This window comes from Elgaria multicarinata, chromosome 1 (genome assembly GCF_023053635.1).
Source record: "Elgaria multicarinata webbii isolate HBS135686 ecotype San Diego chromosome 1, rElgMul1.1.pri, whole genome shotgun sequence".
Taxonomy (NCBI): Eukaryota; Metazoa; Chordata; class Lepidosauria; order Squamata; family Anguidae; genus Elgaria; species Elgaria multicarinata.
Genome location: NC_086171.1, coordinates 186,876,768 through 186,896,416, shown reverse-complemented (window position 1 = coordinate 186,896,416; position 19,649 = coordinate 186,876,768).

Below are 19,649 nucleotides of genomic sequence, written 5' to 3'. Positions count from 1 at the left end.
TCACTTTCCTGTGAAAGGGGCAGTGGGTTTTTTGCTTCTTTTGTGGAGATAGTGAGAGTTCTGGAGAAATTTCTTGGTGTAACAAGATGACTGAGGGGTGTGTGTGTGCGTGTGTGTGTACTCTTTCTTTTTCAGTTTAGGACACATTCTCCTTTGCTTTGCATGCTCCCTGGCTGCTTGTGCCTACTGAGAGCTATGCTAAATATGAAACCCAAAAACTAATATCTACTCCAAACATGCACCATTTTTTTGCTGTTTTTGTGCTGTTTTGTGCTACAAATCCCAAGTATTGTGTCGCCACCCTCAAATGTGAGTTTGTACTTAACACACACAAAAAACAACACTCCAAACCTGTGGCAAGGTTTTGTGCCAGAAACCCTGAGTGAAAATGACATACCCTTAGGTGTGGCCTGGCGAATAATAAGGAACCTACATTCCCATGTCACCTGATTGCCAGGTCCCACCTAATTTTCACACGTCTGGAGACAGCACAAAACTCAGGATTTTGGGCACAAAGCTAGCACAAAACTTTGGCATAGGTAGTGGCTGAAAACTCTGAATTTTTGGCACAAAACAGCAACAAACTGGCATGAAACTTTGGCATATGTTTGGAGGAGATACTAATTTGGGGTGGTTTTTTTTTTTTTGGTAATTAACAGTGCCTGTACTGAGTACCTGAAAGCTGAGTGAGAAGGATGAGGAGAAGGTGGTGGTGTCCTTTTAACAAAAAACAAAAAACAAAAATGCCTCACACAGGTTTGAGGCACTCAGTAGGCAGCAGCACTGGAAAGCCCAAGGGAGAAAGTCCTTCCTCTAGAAGGCTTTTCAGAAAGCACAAAGAGCTTGAGAGGCTGATAGGACAAAATGAGATGAAAAGGATAAAAAGCAGATGTGCACACACTTCAGCCACCTTGTTACAGTAAGGTAAGCCCTTCAGTACTGCACACAAAGTCATTTCTCCAAAATTCTCATCCCTTCCCTCAATTTTCAGATGTGATTTCTTTTCCCCGGTCTCCCACAATGAAATATCAAAAATAATAAATGGAAAATCTGGAGAGCACTAGGTTTTACTGCCAGACGGGGAGGCGCAGATGGCCAAAGTATCCTGACTGCCCCATGCAGGGCCTGTGTCAAGGGTAGGTATGGTCGGGCTCCTTCCAAGGGTCCACATCCCGGCAGGGGCCCACTGACATGAGACCCCTGCATTTGCTCTTCTTCTTTACCATTGCAACCTGCTTGTTCACCAGCCCCTCAAGTCTGGTCCAGGGTATGGAGGTAGTGAGAAGTAGGAGAAGTAGATGCCATTGTCTGCCTACTCTCTGGCCCTCTGCTTGGCAAGAAAGCAAGTGGCAGCAATGATGAGAAAGAGGATGAGGAGCCATAGCAGCTGGTGACAATAATGGTGAGAAGGTAGGGAAGGGGGCTGATTGGGAGTGACTTGCCCAAGGGCTGTCAAAAAGCTGGAGCCAGCACTGGTTCCAGGTGCCAAAATAACTTGACTAGCTTTGGCAATGTACAACTTAAATGGGGGTGGGTGGGTTGCTATTTCTTGCTCCACCTGAGGTAGCAAAATGTGTGAGCATGCAGACCAGGGCTGGTCCAAGATGTTTTGCTGCTTGAGGGAAAGCACAAGATGGCGCCCTGTTCCATTCCATGTACAAAAGCTAACTGGACTGGCTGATGAAACTGTCTGCAACACTGATGATGGGACAACATTCTACACTGAACTTGAAGGTAGCAGGCTGTAAGGCACACAGTTGAACACAGTCGAACACTCATTGAACATGTGGTGTCACTACCTTGGTGGATGCTATCCACCACTTCTCTTTCACTGCCACCACTACAAACCTTTTTATTTATTTGTGTGTGTGAGTGAGTGTGTGTGTTTATCACCAATCTACGGTTACAAATAAGACTTGAGTAAGCATGGTTAAGATAACAAAACAAGATTGAAAACTTTATTTATAAAGAAAAAGATATTTAAACACACCTTATGTTTAGTGTTATTAAAATAAATATACCTCCCTCCAGCTCCCAGGGAAAACTAACCACCCTGCAAAACTATAGCCCCAGTTCCCAAATCCTACCCTGACGAAAGCCCGTCTTTCTTCCTCGTATTCCTCTCAACTCCCTCCCCTTTAGCTTCCCTCTCACTCCCCACTGCAAATGAAACAACCAATCAGATGATAACATTCAAACAACTCAACATTCTAACTCCCCCTCCCCCTTACTGTCATGTCTAGCTCTGCTCCCCTTAGGTTGGGGGAAGGAGTTTCAGGCGATCAATCAGAATTAGATTCTGAAGCAGAAGAGATGGTGCCAGAAACATACCCACCTATACCAGTTGGGGAGGTGGCTCTCATGGGCTCTTCAACAGCTGGGAATGAACCTTGTCCAAAACTTATCTCCTCAAGTGTAAACAACACACAGTCAGTGGGAAATCAGTATTCTTTTGAGGTGGAGGGCACTAAGACGCTAGCCGATCCTAGAGTATGCTGCAGATTAAAATGGGTGGAGCTAAAGGAAGGTGGGAGAAAGTCAGCCTGCCTAGCTTCTCATCAGACTCAGTCTCCCTGAAGTTAAAGTGTTCTGGGAAAAGGCTTTCCATACTTCTTCTTGAAAGGACAATTGTCTTGCTCAGTTTGCATAGTTTTCCCTATAGGAAACTTCCTAGAGATTAGATTCTTTTCAGGTGGGAAGAGATGTTTATTGCTTGAATAAAACTTTGTGGATTACGTGGCAGACCTCGTTGTAGTCTCCCAATAAGGCAGGAGTTCTTGGGAAACACAACACCTACTTACCATTGCCTGTAATAAAAAGAATTGGCCAAAGTAAATCAAGAACTGAACTAATCATTCGAAAATATACATATAAACAAAATAAAATACCATTTTGTCACAAACACCTTGCTGCTGCCCCCCAGCATCTGCCGCCTGAAGCGACTGCCTCACCCTGCCTAATGGTAGGGCCGGCCCTGCTGCCAACTCTGCTCCTAGATCTTGCTCAGCTATGAAAGATGAATTGGAAGAGTTGGCAATGTTGACAGCTTTCTGGCATTTCAAGTCTGAGGCAGCCGTTTTGCTCATGTACCACCCCCTCCCTCCTTCCAACATTGTTCTCCTGCTTTTGTTTTTCTGCAAAAGTCAGGCCATTAACATTATCATTGTTTTTCTGAGAGTAGGCATGGTTTATTGAAGCTTCTCCAGGATTATCAAGCAGTGGTGGAGAAGATAACAAAGAGTTTCAACCTCTGCAGGTAGGAAAATAGGTGTGTTAAAAATGACTCTAGCATTTCCACAAAAAAGCATTAACTCTGCTGGAATTTATTCCTGCTCCAAACTTAATGAAAAAGGAATTAGAAAGTCTCTGTGGAAAAGGAAAGAAAACACACACACACACATACCCTCCACTGAAATTAAAGCAACAAGCTCCAGTTAATATATGAGTTCGGCTGCCCTGTTTTAAACGTATTTTCCTATTCCATTTCAAATGCACATAATTGATGATTACATTTTATCTTTATTGTTCTTCCCTCTCCGTGCTGAGTAGGTCAACAGCTCATGTGCAAAAGCTCCATCCAGCAGAAGAAAAATAATATATAGGATGCTATCACACAAAATTCCCATCCACCTTGACTTAACCAGGCTAGTAATTAAGAAGTAATTGGAAAGTTATTAATAGTTATAAGCACATGATTAGCACTGCCATTGATTATGTGTAGCTGAAGCCTCTGTCTGAGCCTGAGAAATTGGTTGCCATTCTTTTCTTTTGTGTGTTTGGCGGGGGGGGGGGGAGAGGAGGATATGTAATTGGAATTATAGCTTTTTATTGCTTGTGAGCTACCAGATTGTTTATTGTTATACACTGTTTGAAAAGAGCAGAAGATTAAAATCTCAGCAAAACTTTAAAATGCCTAATCTAAAGGGAAAGAAAATCACCATTGCATTCATTTATTGCTAGAAATAGTGGCGTGTGCTTTTTAAAACCACTCAGCTTTTAAAAAGTGGGGTGGGGTGCATTTATTAAACAAATCAGAAGAAGGATGATGTATTATTGTACTCTTTTGTATCTCAAACTTTGTACTGTGGCAATTTTTTTAAAAAAAATATAAGATAAAGTTGTGTAGAAAGAGCCTAGGGCTCCTGCTCCTTGAAAAATAATAGGAGTTTTGCCAGTGATTTCTGCAGGAACATGATTACATAATATGTTTCTCATAGTGTTCTTTTCTCCCTTTCATTTCAGATGTGTTCTATCTCCTTCATAAAAGTAAGGGATTTTCATGTGGTTAATACCAGCTAAAGAGCTGTTTCTTTGACATCTCCAGATAAATATCTGAGGAAGTTGGGCTGGAAAGTTGACTTCCTGATATCTAGAAGGACAAGAGCTCGGTTTGAGATCTATTGGTAGCATTGGATTGGACAGACGATTACTCATAATGGGCCTGTTCAGAAGACACCTTAAACCCTGCTGGTCAAGGCTTTTGGTTAAGCAGCAGGGTTTAAGGTGCCTTGTGTGATGCGTTTTGCTAAACCCTCCTCACTCACTAAACACAGTTGGACTGTCTGCAGCAGGGTTAGCAGCTCTAACCATAGCTTAAAGTGTTGTGTTTGACAGCATGGCTTGTGGTTAGTGCTAACCCCAGAGAACCACAGTTTTGTTAACCACAGAGCCTGAAGTGTCATCTGAACAGGCCCATTATGGCTTCTTATCACTTTGGTACTATTTATTCTAACATTATAATCATGGATTTCTTTGGTGGGAAAGAGTTTGACTCCTTTCCCCAAAAATTTTTCGGCTTGTCTTCCTTCACTTCAGTGCAAATCAAGAAGTTCTACATTCTGTGGTACATTGACCCCATAAATTAAGTTGCAACACTAAACAACTTCGGTTAAGAATGTCTAGTTATTTAACCTTGCTTATTGCTTCATGTGGGTAGGGATGTTGGAGAAATCCACAATGGATTCAAATGAGTTTGGGGTTCTATGAATCCAGCCTGCAGATCCTGCAGCAGACTGGCTTTTTCTAAGGGCATGTCTAGACAGGGTGATACCCCAGGGATTGCCCTGGGATCATCCCTGTACATCCACATGATGCACAGGGGATCCTGGGGGCAGGGAGGGATGATCCCTCCCTTTCCCCGGGATAACTTTAATCCCAACTTTTCCCATGGTCTCAGGATCATCTTGAGACCGAGAGATGTGTGGGCAGCTGTCCCGGTTTCTCCCCGGTTCCTCATGAGTAAACGTGAGGAGTCGGGAACCGGGCATAGAGCTTTTCAGCAGCTCTGTGCCCATTGGGGAGGGGGAGGAGGGAGCGGGGTCTTTTTTAAAAACAAAACAAACCTACCTTTAGCGCTTGAGCGCTCATGCACTCATATATGATTAAAAAAAACCCAAAATGGCAGCCATGACATCCTCCTCCCCCTAGGACGTTGCGTGCTGAGGGGGAGGATCTTGTGATCACCATATCGTGAAATCCTCCCCCTCCAATCCCTAGGTCTAGACATGCCCTCAGTCACATGAATTCCATGAACTTGTGAACCACTTTTGATGGAGCTTTGTGCTAATTTGCATTAACGAAATTCTGGTTTAAGAAATCCAATTCTGTCAACAAGTGAATGACAGAATGAAAGACGCTTGATAATCCAGGAATGGATTAATTTATGGGGTCAATGTACACAGACAGAATGGATTTAACAAAATCCACACATCCCTACATAGGAGCAATTGCTGTGGTTTAAAGCTGGTTTACCCAAGCTGGTGCCCCCCCCCACTGGGGCCTTGGGAGCATTTGGGGCTGCACCAACATGCCTTCATGGGGACATCTATGCAGCCTCTCTGATCGTGGAAGTTTCAGTCGTGGTGTGTACAGTGTGTACAGTACCCACATGGTAGTGCCCCATTTGAATAAATGGAATTTATTTATAAATTCATTCATAATATTGATACACAGCCTTTCAGGGCAAACCCTCCCAAGGTAGTTTATATAAAATAAACAGGGCTGACTGTGAGTCTACAGTCAGCCCTGAGTGCTCTCAATATACTTGAATGGGGGCCACAAGCATAGATGGACCATAGGCATGTGTACGAGGTGTGTTGGGTATGCCCAGACAAACCCTAATGTCTCACGCAATAAGTGCTGAATTGAGAGGGCCACAGAGGAATCCAGATGTGGTAGGAACGATCCTCTGGCTGCCCTCCAGAAATGCAGAAATGCTGCCCTCCTGAAAATGCATGTTTTCACACAGGCCTTCTCTGGGCTATAAATGCTACTGGGTTTATTTTGGTTTTAGGTGGCATTTTTAAACTTTTCAAAGCTTTATCTTTTGTTTTGATTTATTGTATTTCATGGTTTTAATTCTGTGTGGGGCTGCCTTTGAAAATGGTCTGGCTGGTCTGAAATAGAACGGTGAGATTGTTAACAGGAACTGGCCTATGAGATCCATATTACGAGATCATAGCCAACTGTACTGGCTGCCAGTTCATATCTAGGCCCAATTCAGTGGGTTAATATTAACACTTAAAGCCCTAAACGACTTGGGTCCATGTTATTTGAAGGATTGTATCTTCCCATATGTACCTGCCTGTACCCTAAGATCATTGTTTTTAAATGTTTTATCTTATGTGAACCGCCCAGAGAGCTTCAGCTAAGGAGCGGTATACAAATGCAATAAATCATCATCATCATCATCATCATCATCATCATCATCATCATCATCATCATCTTTAGAGGTCCTTCGCTGGGAGCCCCTGCCAAAGGAAGTGAGGGGGGTGACTACCAGGAAGAGCGCCTTTTCTCCTGTGGTATCCAGCTGTGGAATGAGCTCTCTGAAAAGGTTTACCTAGCACCTACGTGGTATTCCATTCAGTGCTAGTGAAGACCGTTTTATTTCCCCAGGCTTTTTAGCATTCTGGTCTTTTAATTCTGCTTTTTAAACTGTATTTTAAATCTCTGCATTGCTGCTAGGTTTAATCGGATTGTACTTTCATTTTGTTTTAAGCTTTTATATTTTATATTGTTTTATGCTGTACTTGCGGTTTTAATTTTTGTGACCTGCCAAGAAAGCTTTGGCTTTTGGGCAGTATAGAAATGCAATAAATTATTTATTTATTTATTTATTACATTTATATACCGCCCCATAGCTGAAGCTCTCTGGGCGGTTTACAAAAATAAATAAATATTCAGACCTTTTCATTGTGGTTACTTTTTTATCTCTAGAATATCTAGAAAATAGATACTCTTGAGCAATGATGATATATGGCCTGGATCATTCTCTCTCTCTCTCTCTCTCTCTCTCTCTCTCTCTCTCTCTCTCTCTCTCTCTCTCTCTCTCTCTCTCTCTCTCTTTAAGAGCAGCAACCCCTGCAATCCATTAGGCATATTTTGCAGTTCCATTAATCACATGTGGGGCACTATATGGAATCTGCGTTCTAGTGACTCGTGTGAATCTCAGCACTTTTAAAAAGGTTCTAGTCCTCGTGATAATGGGGCAAAGTAGTCATTTGGCAGTGTTGGTAACACTCAAAGAAATGAAAGGAAATTTGGAAAGAGCTTCCTGCTTCCATTCTCTTCACCGCTCCCAGCACCACCCTGTATTTTCTAATCTCTGTCTATACACTTTCACTGACATAGATAGGCCTTGCCAAATTGCACCCGCATTCTATAAAATCCTATAAAAATGCAAATATTTGACATAGAAAAAGCTATGCAATTGTGCACTCTCTCTGTGCAAATATGAACTACTTCATGATCATTTTGAGCATGAATCCAACAGGAGGAACAGGAGTCCCTCCACAGGGACATTACAACAGCAGCAAGGGGAAGCCAATTTAGTTAGGATCCAGCTTTATAGCATTATTTTGATTGATCCTGTTTGCATGGGTTGGGAAAGTTTGTATTTTTTGCAGTTTGTGCAGTATCTAATCTGTGGGTGAGAGAAGATAGTTCCATTTCTAATCCTGATAATCTATCAGTACATTCTGTGACATATATGAACAGCTATTTTCTCAATGCCTATGCATTACAATGAAACTGGAGGCTTTTGCAGGGGTCTGTTCTCATCTTTTCAGAGTGATGTAATCAGTTCATTATCTGGACAAAACTCCAAATGCAAATGTGAGACAACCTGAATTCTTAATTGAGGGCTAACCAAGCTGTTTCTTTGCCCTTGCAAGCAAATTTAGAAGTAAGTTTGAACTTAACGCATTTGGCTCTGTGTGTTGCCATGGCTGCAACAAAAATGTTCTAAATGTGGAAGATTATATAATCAGTGAAGACGACTATTTATTCAAAGAGTTTCATTGTACAAACAGATTTGGTGCTGTACGATGTGCGATACTTTGTCACTTTTGCTTCCTGCATCACTGGGCTGCTGTAGCGCTCCAACATTAAGGAACAGCACTAAAACACTCCCTCTTTACACTTGGATTTTATAGCCAAAGTCTTCTACAAATCTGATGGTTATTCTATAGAAAAGAAGAGGAATAAACATATTGCAGATTGGGCGGGTGATGGTGTGAGAGGCAGGACTAGGGCAACCAGATGAGCAGGGAGGGATGATTTACACTCTCTCCTCACCATAGATAGGACAGCTATTGCCTGATCCGTTGCTCTGTGGAGGTTCATACTGGTCACCAACTGTTTGCCGCTATGTGAACAGAGTGCTGGACTATATGGTCTGATCTAGAATGGCTCTTCTTATGTTCTTATGATTAAAGACCCTTTTGCCTAGCTTTTTTCACTTGGGAGAAAGTGGCTAAGGTGCAACATAGAATCATAGAATAGTAGAGTTGGAAGGAGCCTATAAGGCAACCAAGTCCAATCCCTGCTCAATGCAGGAAGCGTCCCTGACAGATGGTTGTCCAGCTGCCTCTTGAATGCCTCTACTGTGGGAGAGCTCACAACCTCCCTAGGTAATTGGTTGTACTGCTCTAACAATCAGGAAGTTTTTCCTGATGTCCAGCTGGAATCTGGCTTCCTTTAACTTAAGCCCATTAGTCTGTGTCCTGCACTCAGGGATGATCGAGAAGAGATCCTGGCCCTCCTCTCTGTGACAACCTTCCAAGGACTTGAAGAGTGCTATCATGTCTCTCCTCAGTCTTCTCTTCTCCAGGCTAACCATGTCCAGTTCTTTTCATCTCTTCTCATAGGGCTTTGTTTCCAGACTCCTGATCATCCTCTTTGCCCTCCTCTGAACCCACATTATTTTGTGTGTGTGTGTGTGTGCGCGCGCGCATGTTGTGGAGAGCAACATTTGGGATCAGGCACATTGCTGTGGGGTTCAGATCAGAAGCCTTGGGGATGGAGCTGGGTGGAATAGGTGTAGATGCACAACCTATCCCCAATATAGGGATGTCTATCCTTAGTATAATTTTCTTTAGCTGGTTTCATTGCCTGACCTCACCACTGCACACTTGGGAGCCACGAAACAACTTTGCCAATTGCACAGTCTGTAAGTGAAACCCTGCCTTGCCTGAACTGTTTTGATACCCGTAGGTTGGAGGGCAGCCTAGTTTTCTCTTGCTAGGCACCACAACAGAGCCTCGGGGATTTCTGCACAGTGGCAGCAAGCAGCCTGACGAAGCTGATCCTGGCATCGATCAATGGGACCCATTAGTCCAAACCGTGCGTATTTTTCTCACCCGTTCAGTTTCTAGGATGATAAACCTTCAGCAAAGCTGTGGTTCAGCACTAAGTGACAAAGAGAAATGGGCTGTGTAACTATGGGTAGCAAGGACAGAAGAAAATGTCTATTGCTAGCACAAAAACTATATTAAAAACATTAAGGTTGTGCCAGGAAATCCAGTTAGAAGAGAGTGATATGCAGCACAATACTGCAAACCAATAGGCTACTGGAGGTGGGGGTGGATGGGAAGCATCTTGTCTTACCCTTTATTGAATTTCCAGGTTTTTATTGCCGCCCATCCAATTTCAAACACGATTTAACGTACATTTGAGTGAGAATCCAGGTTTTTTTTTTATATACCAGACTGAAAATAGAAATAAAAACATAAGAGCCAAGCTGGATCAAACCAAAGGCCTTTCTCATCCAGCATTCTGTTTCCACGGTGGCCAACCGGATGCTATTGGAAGTCCACAAGCAGGATCTGAGCCAAGTTCTAACACCCTCCACTCATGTTTCAGAGCAACTGAGATGCATACTACCTTGGATACTGGCAGTAATGTATACAGCCATCATGGCCTTTTAATATATAGTATAAAGCTACAGGGGCCCTGCCCTCTTCACCTGATACAAAAGAGGACAGGGCTCCTGCAGCTTGAACTGTTGTGATGAAGAGGGAATTTCACCTGGTGCTGCATGCATACAAATGACACCTTCTGAAATTCCTGTTTCTATACAACAGTTAAAGATACAGGAGCCCTGTCCTCCTTTCCATGTGGTCACCTTATGCAGTCCTGCTTCCTTCTGAGACCTTGATCTCCAGAGGCTTGTCCTGCTTACTTCTGAACAGACTTGCAGAGGCTTGCCCTCCTTACATATAAGTAGCTTCTCCAGAATGGAATTTGGCCCGTGGGCTGGAAAATGTTTGTCACCCCTGTTTTATGCCTATTGCAGATACAGGAGACGAGATAATCAACAGTTCTTCTGTAAAACTTCTCTCAGTCTCCTAACTTCCAGTTCAAGGCAGCAAGAGAGGGAGTGGTCGGCTGGTGAAGGGGGGGGGGGGAAACAAGCAAGGGAACAGAATTTTAAGGGGAAGAATCTCCAGGTTGCAAGTTGGCAAGCTGACTTGGCTGTTGCAATGTGCAAATGTGGTTACTCCCAAAATAGTGGTGCTTATGAGCTGTGATATTCAGGAGCACAGGATTACAGCAGCTCAGATTGTGTTTTCATTCCTAGGTAACATAGCTCACTCCTGTTCAGATGAGCAGAGTTGCTGAGCACGTAAATGACAAAAACATACTTCACACCTTAGTAACATATTTAGCGGTTTGTTTTACTAGTATCAATGAAAGTTTCTAATGCTAATTTCACAATCATAGTGGTATATTTGTCAGTTAACCATGTTGTTCCTAGTAAAAGTGGGAAATGTTTCAGGACTTCTTTGAAATTGACAATTGCATTGGTGCAGCAAAGATCCTTAAGACTGACATGAAAAGAACTGATTACTTTTAGTGTTATCATCCCTGGGAAGGAAGTAGATTTCCAGGTGTTTGGGACTTCAACTCCATGGGTGACCCTATGGAAATAACATGAGAGAAGATTTTGTATATACACCTTTCTGATGTATTATTTTTGAATAGGGGTTTATAATTATATTATAATTATATAATATAATTTATTCACACAACACAGCATTTTTTTATAAACTATGCCTGCTTCAGAAAGTTTATGTGTGCTTCATTGAGAGTTTCAACCTTAAGATCATCTACAGGGGCCCTTCTCCGTGAGCCCCTGCCAAAGGAAGTGAGGCAGGTGGCTACTAGGAGGAGGGCTTTCTCCGCTGTGGCACCCCGGTTGTGGAACGAGCTCCCCAGAGAGGTCCGCCTGGCGCCTACGCTACACTCCTTTCGTCGCCAGCTGAAGACCTTTTTATTCTCTCAGTATTTTAACACTTAATTTTAACTTAAATTTAAATTTTACTGTTTTAACTCTGTATTTCAACCTTATACCAATTATGCTGCGTGGTTTTATCCTGGTTGTGCTTTTTATACTGTATATTGTATTTGTGCTTTTAACCTGTTGGTTGTGTTATTATGGTTTTAATTTTTGTGAACCTTTCCCAGAGAGCTTCGGCTATTGGGCGGTATAAAAATGTAATAAGCAAACAAATAAATACAGTAAGGGGTTAGCAACAAATGCTTTGTCCACATACACAACATTGAACAAAGCAATGTGCAGCCACAGTAGCCTGGAAGACAGTTTGACCTATAAAACAGCAGTCAGAGCGGGGAGGACTGGCGTTAGCTTGGTAACTTGGACAAGCTTAATGATACAGCTTAATGTCCAAAGCTGTATTCTGAGATGTGTAATTAGTTACAAGCATTAGAAACATCACGGCAACCTCTTTCCAGGGAGTCTGCTCTCCAAGAGTGATGTGCCAGCCTGAATCAGATTAGTTCAGAAATGAACAGATTTCTACCCCAAACAGGAAATATCTTATCTCAATTGCAAGCCAATATGAGTTTGAGCCACCCGTCTCCAGATCCTCAATACTCCACCTCTTCCTTTTACCAGCTTGGGCAGTGGTTGCAGTGATGGTAGTACTCCAGCCACTGAAAAACCAATGGAGCGAAGCCCTTCCTTCCCCCTCTCCAGGCCTGGGAGTGTGCCATGACAAAAGCTTCTGGTGGTCTTGAAAAATGTGCTGTAAACATGGGGTGAGTGACACTCCAGACGCTTGTGGCTTAACACAACAGTTTACTAGTGAACTAAAACAAGCAAATTGCAATTAAAGGTATTTAGTCAATAGAGCTGAGTGATAAGGAAAGGAAATAAAAGTTGCAAAAATGCAAATTCTTTTACCATAAGCTGCACCTAGACATCTTCAAGCTGCATCTTTCTGCCCTTTCTTTTGATCTGGTCTTCCCTGGCTCTCAGCTGGCTGGTTCTCTCTCTCTTTATACCCTCTTCCCCAAAACAGAAAGTTGTGGATGAAGGTGGACGCATGAAATAAGACACAAACACCAGAGCTTGGGTAAACTAGGGCCTCTTTATTTAATTAAAGTATAATCCATCCCTCCTTGGATCTGCACGTAAAAGTGCGGGAATTAAATCCTTATCTCAGGCCACTTGCCTGGCTTAAGGGTGATCCACTCTCCAAAGCAAGGGGTCAGGAATTCCAACTTCCTGCTTATGTGACACTTTGCAAGTGTGGGGAGATCACCCCTTGACCCCCCTTCCCCCCCGCTCACTGCCATAAGGGACAGAGAGTAGGTGAAGACAGGATAATCTCCAAAGACACACCACATCCTGATACATGGGCCACTTAGCCCCCTAGGAGCAGGTCCGCCGGATATGCCAATCACCCAAATGGGTGCCAGAGTGCTCACCATCCCTATCTGATAATGTAAATTCCCACACATTCCCTGCCACAAATTAACCCAATTATACACCCTCCATAATAACGCCATCAGTATGAAGTAGGCAAAAAACAAACTGGGAAAAAAAATCTTACTTAGCCCTCCCCCTAAAGAGAGCAACTGGCTAATCTCATACTAATAACGAGGCTGAAAGGTGGGAGCTGAATTCGAAAGAGGCCGAGCCTCGGGCGGGGTGGCCTTTTATAGCCGCGGCCCCGCCCTGCATCACGAGGCTCATGTTTTGAGCCTCGTGAGCTGTCTCCTTCCTGCTCCACCCTACCCACAACGTCTGCTTTCCTGCCCAAAGCGTTGGCTGGGCGGGAAGCAGATTACTGTTCACACTTTGAAGAAATGAAACTTCAGTGGAGAAATGAAACATAACCAGGGGATGAACCTTAACTGGGAAATGAAACTATTCCACTCAGTGATACCCCCTCCCAACAGAAAACTCCAGGCCTCTAAGCCAGACTTTATTACCTTGCCTCTGTAGCCCTCAAACCTTCACAAAGATATAGAGTATTTCCTTAATCTAGGTGTAAAGTGTGCATATTACTGTACAGGCGCTGAAAAGGACTTTAGAAGTCTATGCAGTAGCATGTTGCTTGGATGGAAATTCTTGTAAAAGTACTCCTGATGTTTACACTGTAGTGATAGTTATCACAGCATTAACTGACTCTAGGGGGCTGACACTTTAGTATTGTGCTGGTACATTGTGTCTCTTGTACAGCAATGTTTCGCTGAGTAACAGCTTTGGCAGAATGATATTGTGAGATGATCCTGGGTCCAGGGAGATAAAAGCCACTTAAAATCCATCTCTTTCGCACAATCTCTCTCTCTCCCCCCCCCCTCCCACACGCAAGATATACAGAGGGATGGGAAAGGCAAATCCTTCTAGTTTAGAATGTCCTCTCTTTCGTGGATCTTTGTGATCATATTTTCCAAACACTCTGTTCCTTGCCTTCTTCACATCTATTTCTTCACTGCTCAAGACCCCATTCACATATAATTTTAACATACATTGTTGCTGAGGGTAGCCTCTTATTTGGACTGTATTTTTTTTAATTGTGCTACTGTTGTAAATTATCCTGAAATAATTTTGATGAAGGGTAGCATATAAATATTGTGTGTGTGTGTGTGTGTGTGTGCGTGCGCACATGCAAATCTTTGCATGTATTCCAATGTCCTGCAACAACACTGTAGATGAGATACTTGCAACTTTAAACATGGATGTACGCAGCGTCCCGAAACACATGTACATGGATACTTAAAGATGCCTATACATGTGTGTATATGTTGGCCACATTCTACATGTTTGCTGAAGAAAACACCGGTTCAACATCAGTGTCTACACAACAAACCTGAATCAGATTAATTGCAACTTTAACTAATTCCCTTATGTGCTTTTCATGTTCTAAGGTCTTTTGTAGGGGACTATTTCTTGTGTTCCCTGTTGTTGTTTTATCTTCACATAACAGTAAACTTAACGCAAACCCTGGGGCAACACGCAGTCAGTGGAGACAAAAAGAAAAAAATGCAGAACATATTTTTTACATAGCGTTTATATAGCAGATTTAAGTGTTTTGTGATCATTATCTCAGTAATCCTTGCAACTGCTGAATGAGATAGGCCAGTTTTATTGGGTTGGAACCAAAGAACTGTGAGCAAAAGACTAACAGCCATTAGTGCTATTCCACAAATGCTTGCATAAGAGCTTGCACAAAGTTCACGCACCACTATTAAAATAGCTGGGTTGTTTAGGATTCTCATGGTTCTGTTGTTTTAAGAGTCTGGGCAAGCTTTTGCCCAACCTTTTTGGCAACCAGAAGAATTATCGTTGCCTTTAGTTTCACATAATATTTTTGTGTACATTGCAAAATAGTCCTTCCATGAGCAGAAGATGCCTAATGAAAAGATGCTCTGGATCGAACCTATATCTTCATGTTGCAAAAGGCAGGCTGAGGCTGAAAGAGCCTCAGAATGCCCAGCGGGTTTGGGCTGACATGTGAGATTTGAAACAGGAACTTCTTGGTTGCACTCTTAGGGCAGTATCCAATTCTGTTGATGCACCACAGTGACTCACTGCTAGTGGAACAGGAAGCCTGTGATGCCTAAAGCAAGTGGAAATGAACCAAAACACTCATTTCAAAGGAAGTGAGGCAGGTGGCTACCAGGAGGAGGGCTTTCTCTGCTGTGGCATCCCAGCTGTGGAATGAGCTCCCTAGAGAAGTTTGCCTGGCACCTACGTTATACTCTTTTTGACGCTAGGTGAAACCCTTTTTATTTTCCCAGTATTTTAACAGTTTATCATCTTAGTTTTTAACTTTGCTGTGTTACATTTGTATTAATCTTTGCATCGCTGCTCGGTTTTATCCTGGTTGTGTTTTTATATAGTACTTTTATACTGTATTTTTATCCTGTTGTTTGTTTTATACTTTGAATTGTTTTATACTTTGAATTGTTAAAGATCAAAAGAGCTTCAGCTATTGGCCAATACAGAAATGCAGTAAATAAATGAATTTCTGGAATTGGACAGGTCAGTAGAGATTGCCAAAGGGGGCTCCACTAACCTATCCCATTTTGGAAATGAGCCTTTTGTCTCATAAGAAGAGCCATGCTGGATCAGACCAAGATCCATCTTGTCCAGCACGGCCAAACAGCTGTCTTGTTTCTGGGTTTGCTTCAAGACGTGCTAGCTAGCTTCTGGTTGCACTGGCAGTTAGTCAACAGAATAAGCATAAGTGCAGCCACTGTATTGGATACTGCCCTGATAAAGTACGTCATATTTGCTCCATAGCCAGGAATGTCTACCAGGGCTAATTGTTGTCATACCCCAGATGACAACATTACTATGGCCAATCTGAAACTTAGGGCTTTGCTAGACCTACCTTGGAATCCATGCAGGAGGAGGGGTGAGCCCGTGCTACAAGTAGCGTGGTCCGTCGCCCCTGTCTACATGTAAGATGCGACAGGCTGCAGGAAGGACCCATCGCATCCGCCATTTTTTTTAGTTTTTAAGGGCCATGTGCGCAGGAGCGCACCAACGATAAAAGTAAGGTGGGTTGGTGTTTTTTTTTAAAAGGGTTCCTCACTCCCCCTGGCTCCGATGTCCCCACACTCTGGCTCCAATGTTCCCCCTCTCCCCATGGTTCCATTTCCCTCCATCTCCTCCTGGCTCCATTTCCCCTCCCACCCACAATCTCCATTTCCTCCCCGCCCATGATCCCCCGCCCACGATCTCCTGCCTGCGATCTCTGTTTCTCCCCGCCCACGATCCCCCACCTGAGATCTCCATTTCCCCCCCATCCCCCCTGGCTCTGATTCCCCCATCATCTCCTCACCATGCCCTGATGGCAGCAGTGCTCCTGTGGATTGCTGCGCGCCATCCACCGCTTTCCCCAGCTACTCGCGAGTAAATGCGGTAGCTGGGGAAAGCGGCAGAATGGGCTACTCTCAGCCCGAGACCACGGGAAATACTTGGCCACAACCAGTGCCCGGTTATCCTGGGGCCAGGGAGGTATGACCCCTGCCTGAGCCCGGGATCCCCTGTGCATCATCTGGACACACAGGGACGAGCCTGGGCCACGCACTGGGCTAACCCTTTATCTAGCAAAGGCCTTCGTTAACTTTGCAGCCTTGTTCAAGGAGGGGGACAAAAATAGTTGTTCATCCCTCTTCCCATTTATCTCTCTTTAGTTTCTTCTCTGGTTGTTTGCAGCCACAATTATCACAGGTAGTTTGTTGAACATCACTGGGAAATGTGAAAAGCCACCCCGTTATAGAGACAACTGGACAACTCTTTCCTAGTTACCCCCATCCCCACCCCATGAGGGATTTCTCATGTCAGACACTCACTTTTGTTCCCTAATGTTCTGGGCAGGTAATACTTTGGCTCAGCCCTAATGCTATTAGAGCGACTTTCCCTTGTTCTTACAATACTACTTTAGAATGTTTTCAGCACTTAATTTTGACCATATACAAATTCTCAAGAGCTCTGGGCATTTTCATTTCCAGCAAAATGCAGTGCTGAAAACAAAGTGAAATCTGTGTGCATTCCAGGTATGTGGTTTATGAAAAGACATTTATCTCCAAGGGGTGGAAGCTGGCTAAAGATGTACCACAATATATACCAAAATCAGGTGGGATCTGAGTATACGTTCCTTAAGCCTGCTGCTGCCATTGTTGTCGTTGTCATTGCAGTTGTTGTTGTAATGTGACATCCAATGTCTCAGCCCTTAAGATCAACTTGTGTTGATAAAAAAGCCTTGACTGCCTTTTATAGCACAACAGAACTCAGACTCTTGTTTTTCTCTTCAATTGCTGTGGACCTATGTTTCTTAGCCGATGTTTCTTAGTGTGTTTGCCCTATTCCTCATGTCATTTCTTAAAGATAAAAATCAGGGCTGTAGTCAAGGGGTATTGATGGTCTTATTGTGAAGGGTCCACAGCCAGGGAACACATCCCCAGTTTTTTTCTCTTCCTAGCTAGTTGCCCAGAGAAAGTCAGTCCATTGATTTTCTTCCTCCATTGTTATTGCGCATGCATCATGAGAAAGAAAAGTCTGGTGGGAGATGTAGTAGTCTTCCACACTCTTAGAAAAGATGAGCTCTGCACAAATGGAACTACAGTTACCAAGGCAGCGTTTGCTACATTTCTAACAACTCAGAATCGCTAGTTAGTGTGCATGCATACGCCAAAAGTGAGGGATGCTGAATACAAAGAGCGGATTGAGCTCAGAAAATCCTACCCTCGGCCCTGTCCCAAATACTTCCTGATAGAAATTCCAGTATTTAGCTACTGAGTGAAAGGCTTGACCCATACAGATTTCTTCAGATATCACACAGTGAAGAAACTAGGGCAAAGATGCTTCGGTAACCTGCAGGGATTTGGGTGTTTTGATTTTATTTTCCGAGTCCAGCGCAAATTTCAAAATGCTTCTCCTAAAGCCATGTAAGAGCTGTAAAGGAAGTAGAGCATACAACTGAGATAATAATTTGTTTTTATTTATAGAACCAGGGCTCCTAGGGAGATAAACTCTAAGACAGTCAAGTCCAGTTTTGTCCATGCCATGAGACAATAGGACAATAGCCATAATTCAAAGAAAGTTTAATGTGCTTAAATCCCATGGAGATTAATAGGGTTTAAGAGCATAACTGTGCGCTTAAGGGAGCATTCCTGTGCATGTTTAGACAGAAAAAAAGTCCTACAATTCCCTGCAGTCCTTTTGATTTTAGAGTGTTTGCTATAGTAAGCTCCATGCATATAGCCAACATGTGGATTGGGGCAGAGACACAATACACATACAGTTAGCACATATGTGAGCTCCCTTTATAGATTGTGTCATTCAATGAGGAGGCATTATTGAGGTTTATGGGTTGTTTCACACAATGCAGGAAGAGGCTGGAAGGTGTGGAGATATTGGATGAGGTGCAAGCCTGGTTGTATGGAGGGCAAGTCCCATTGGCTATAAGCATGGAGAAGGTTTTTATGCACAGCTGTTCTAAATACTTAACTGTCACTGGATAGTGTCATGACCGACCAAGAGAAATAAGAGATCAGAAAAAAAATTGCAAATGTTACACAAAAACATCTGCACTATAACAATGAAATCATTTATAAATCATAGCAAAAAATGCACAACAAAAGGTGCCTGTAAAAGTCAACTGCTGAACAGAAATTGAACCAACTTTACAATAATAAGGGTTATAGGGGCAGACAAAACCTATCACAAGCCTGCTACAAAATTTACAATCCCAAATTGCCAGAATAAATAACAGTATTAAATTTAATAGACTGATTTTGTAATTTGAGACTGTGAAGTTGTAACAGGGTTGTAATATGTTTTTGTCTATCACCCTTGTATATTTATAGTGAAGTTGGTTCAATTTCTGTTTACCGGTTGAGGTTAACCTATACCCTTTATGTTTTATAAAATATTGTTTACAGTAGAAATATTTGTGTGTATAATTTGCAGTTCTTTCATGCTCTCTTATTTCTCTTTGGTGTCAGTAGGTCAGGAAATTATCTCTTTGGTTTGACCTTAGTGTCATGATCACATCAGCGCAGCAGGAATGTGGTATTAAGACAGTAGGTTTTGATACACTGTGTACAAGAGTAGGCCGATACCACTTGTGATCAATCAAGCCAAATGAAATCTGGCAGTCATGTTTATTTTGACTGCTTCCCTTTTTCCTAACCCAGATTTTTCAGCTGTCAGTGGCAGAGTGATTGGTTGCTAGGAGCAGGGCCTTTTCACTAGTAGCACCCATGTTGTGGAACGTCCTTTCAAATGGGATCAATCGTGTTCAGATGTCATATTCCCTCAGGCACCTGACTAGAACATGACAGTTCATGAAGGCCTTCAATAGAATGTTTTTAGTTTAATGTGTGTTTAATGCTCTTTCCTCATATCGTTCTCTTGTACTAGCAGTAGAGGTTCCTATTATTATTGTTATTGTTATTGTCAGGAAAGCCAGATATACAAACCAATGTTAGAGCTGCTGTGAATCTGCTCTTGGCTTCTGTCAGAACCTGTTAGAACTCCAAAGGAGCTTTCTGAGGTACTGAATAGCTCCTTTAGAGTTCTTACTGGTTCTGACTGAACCCAG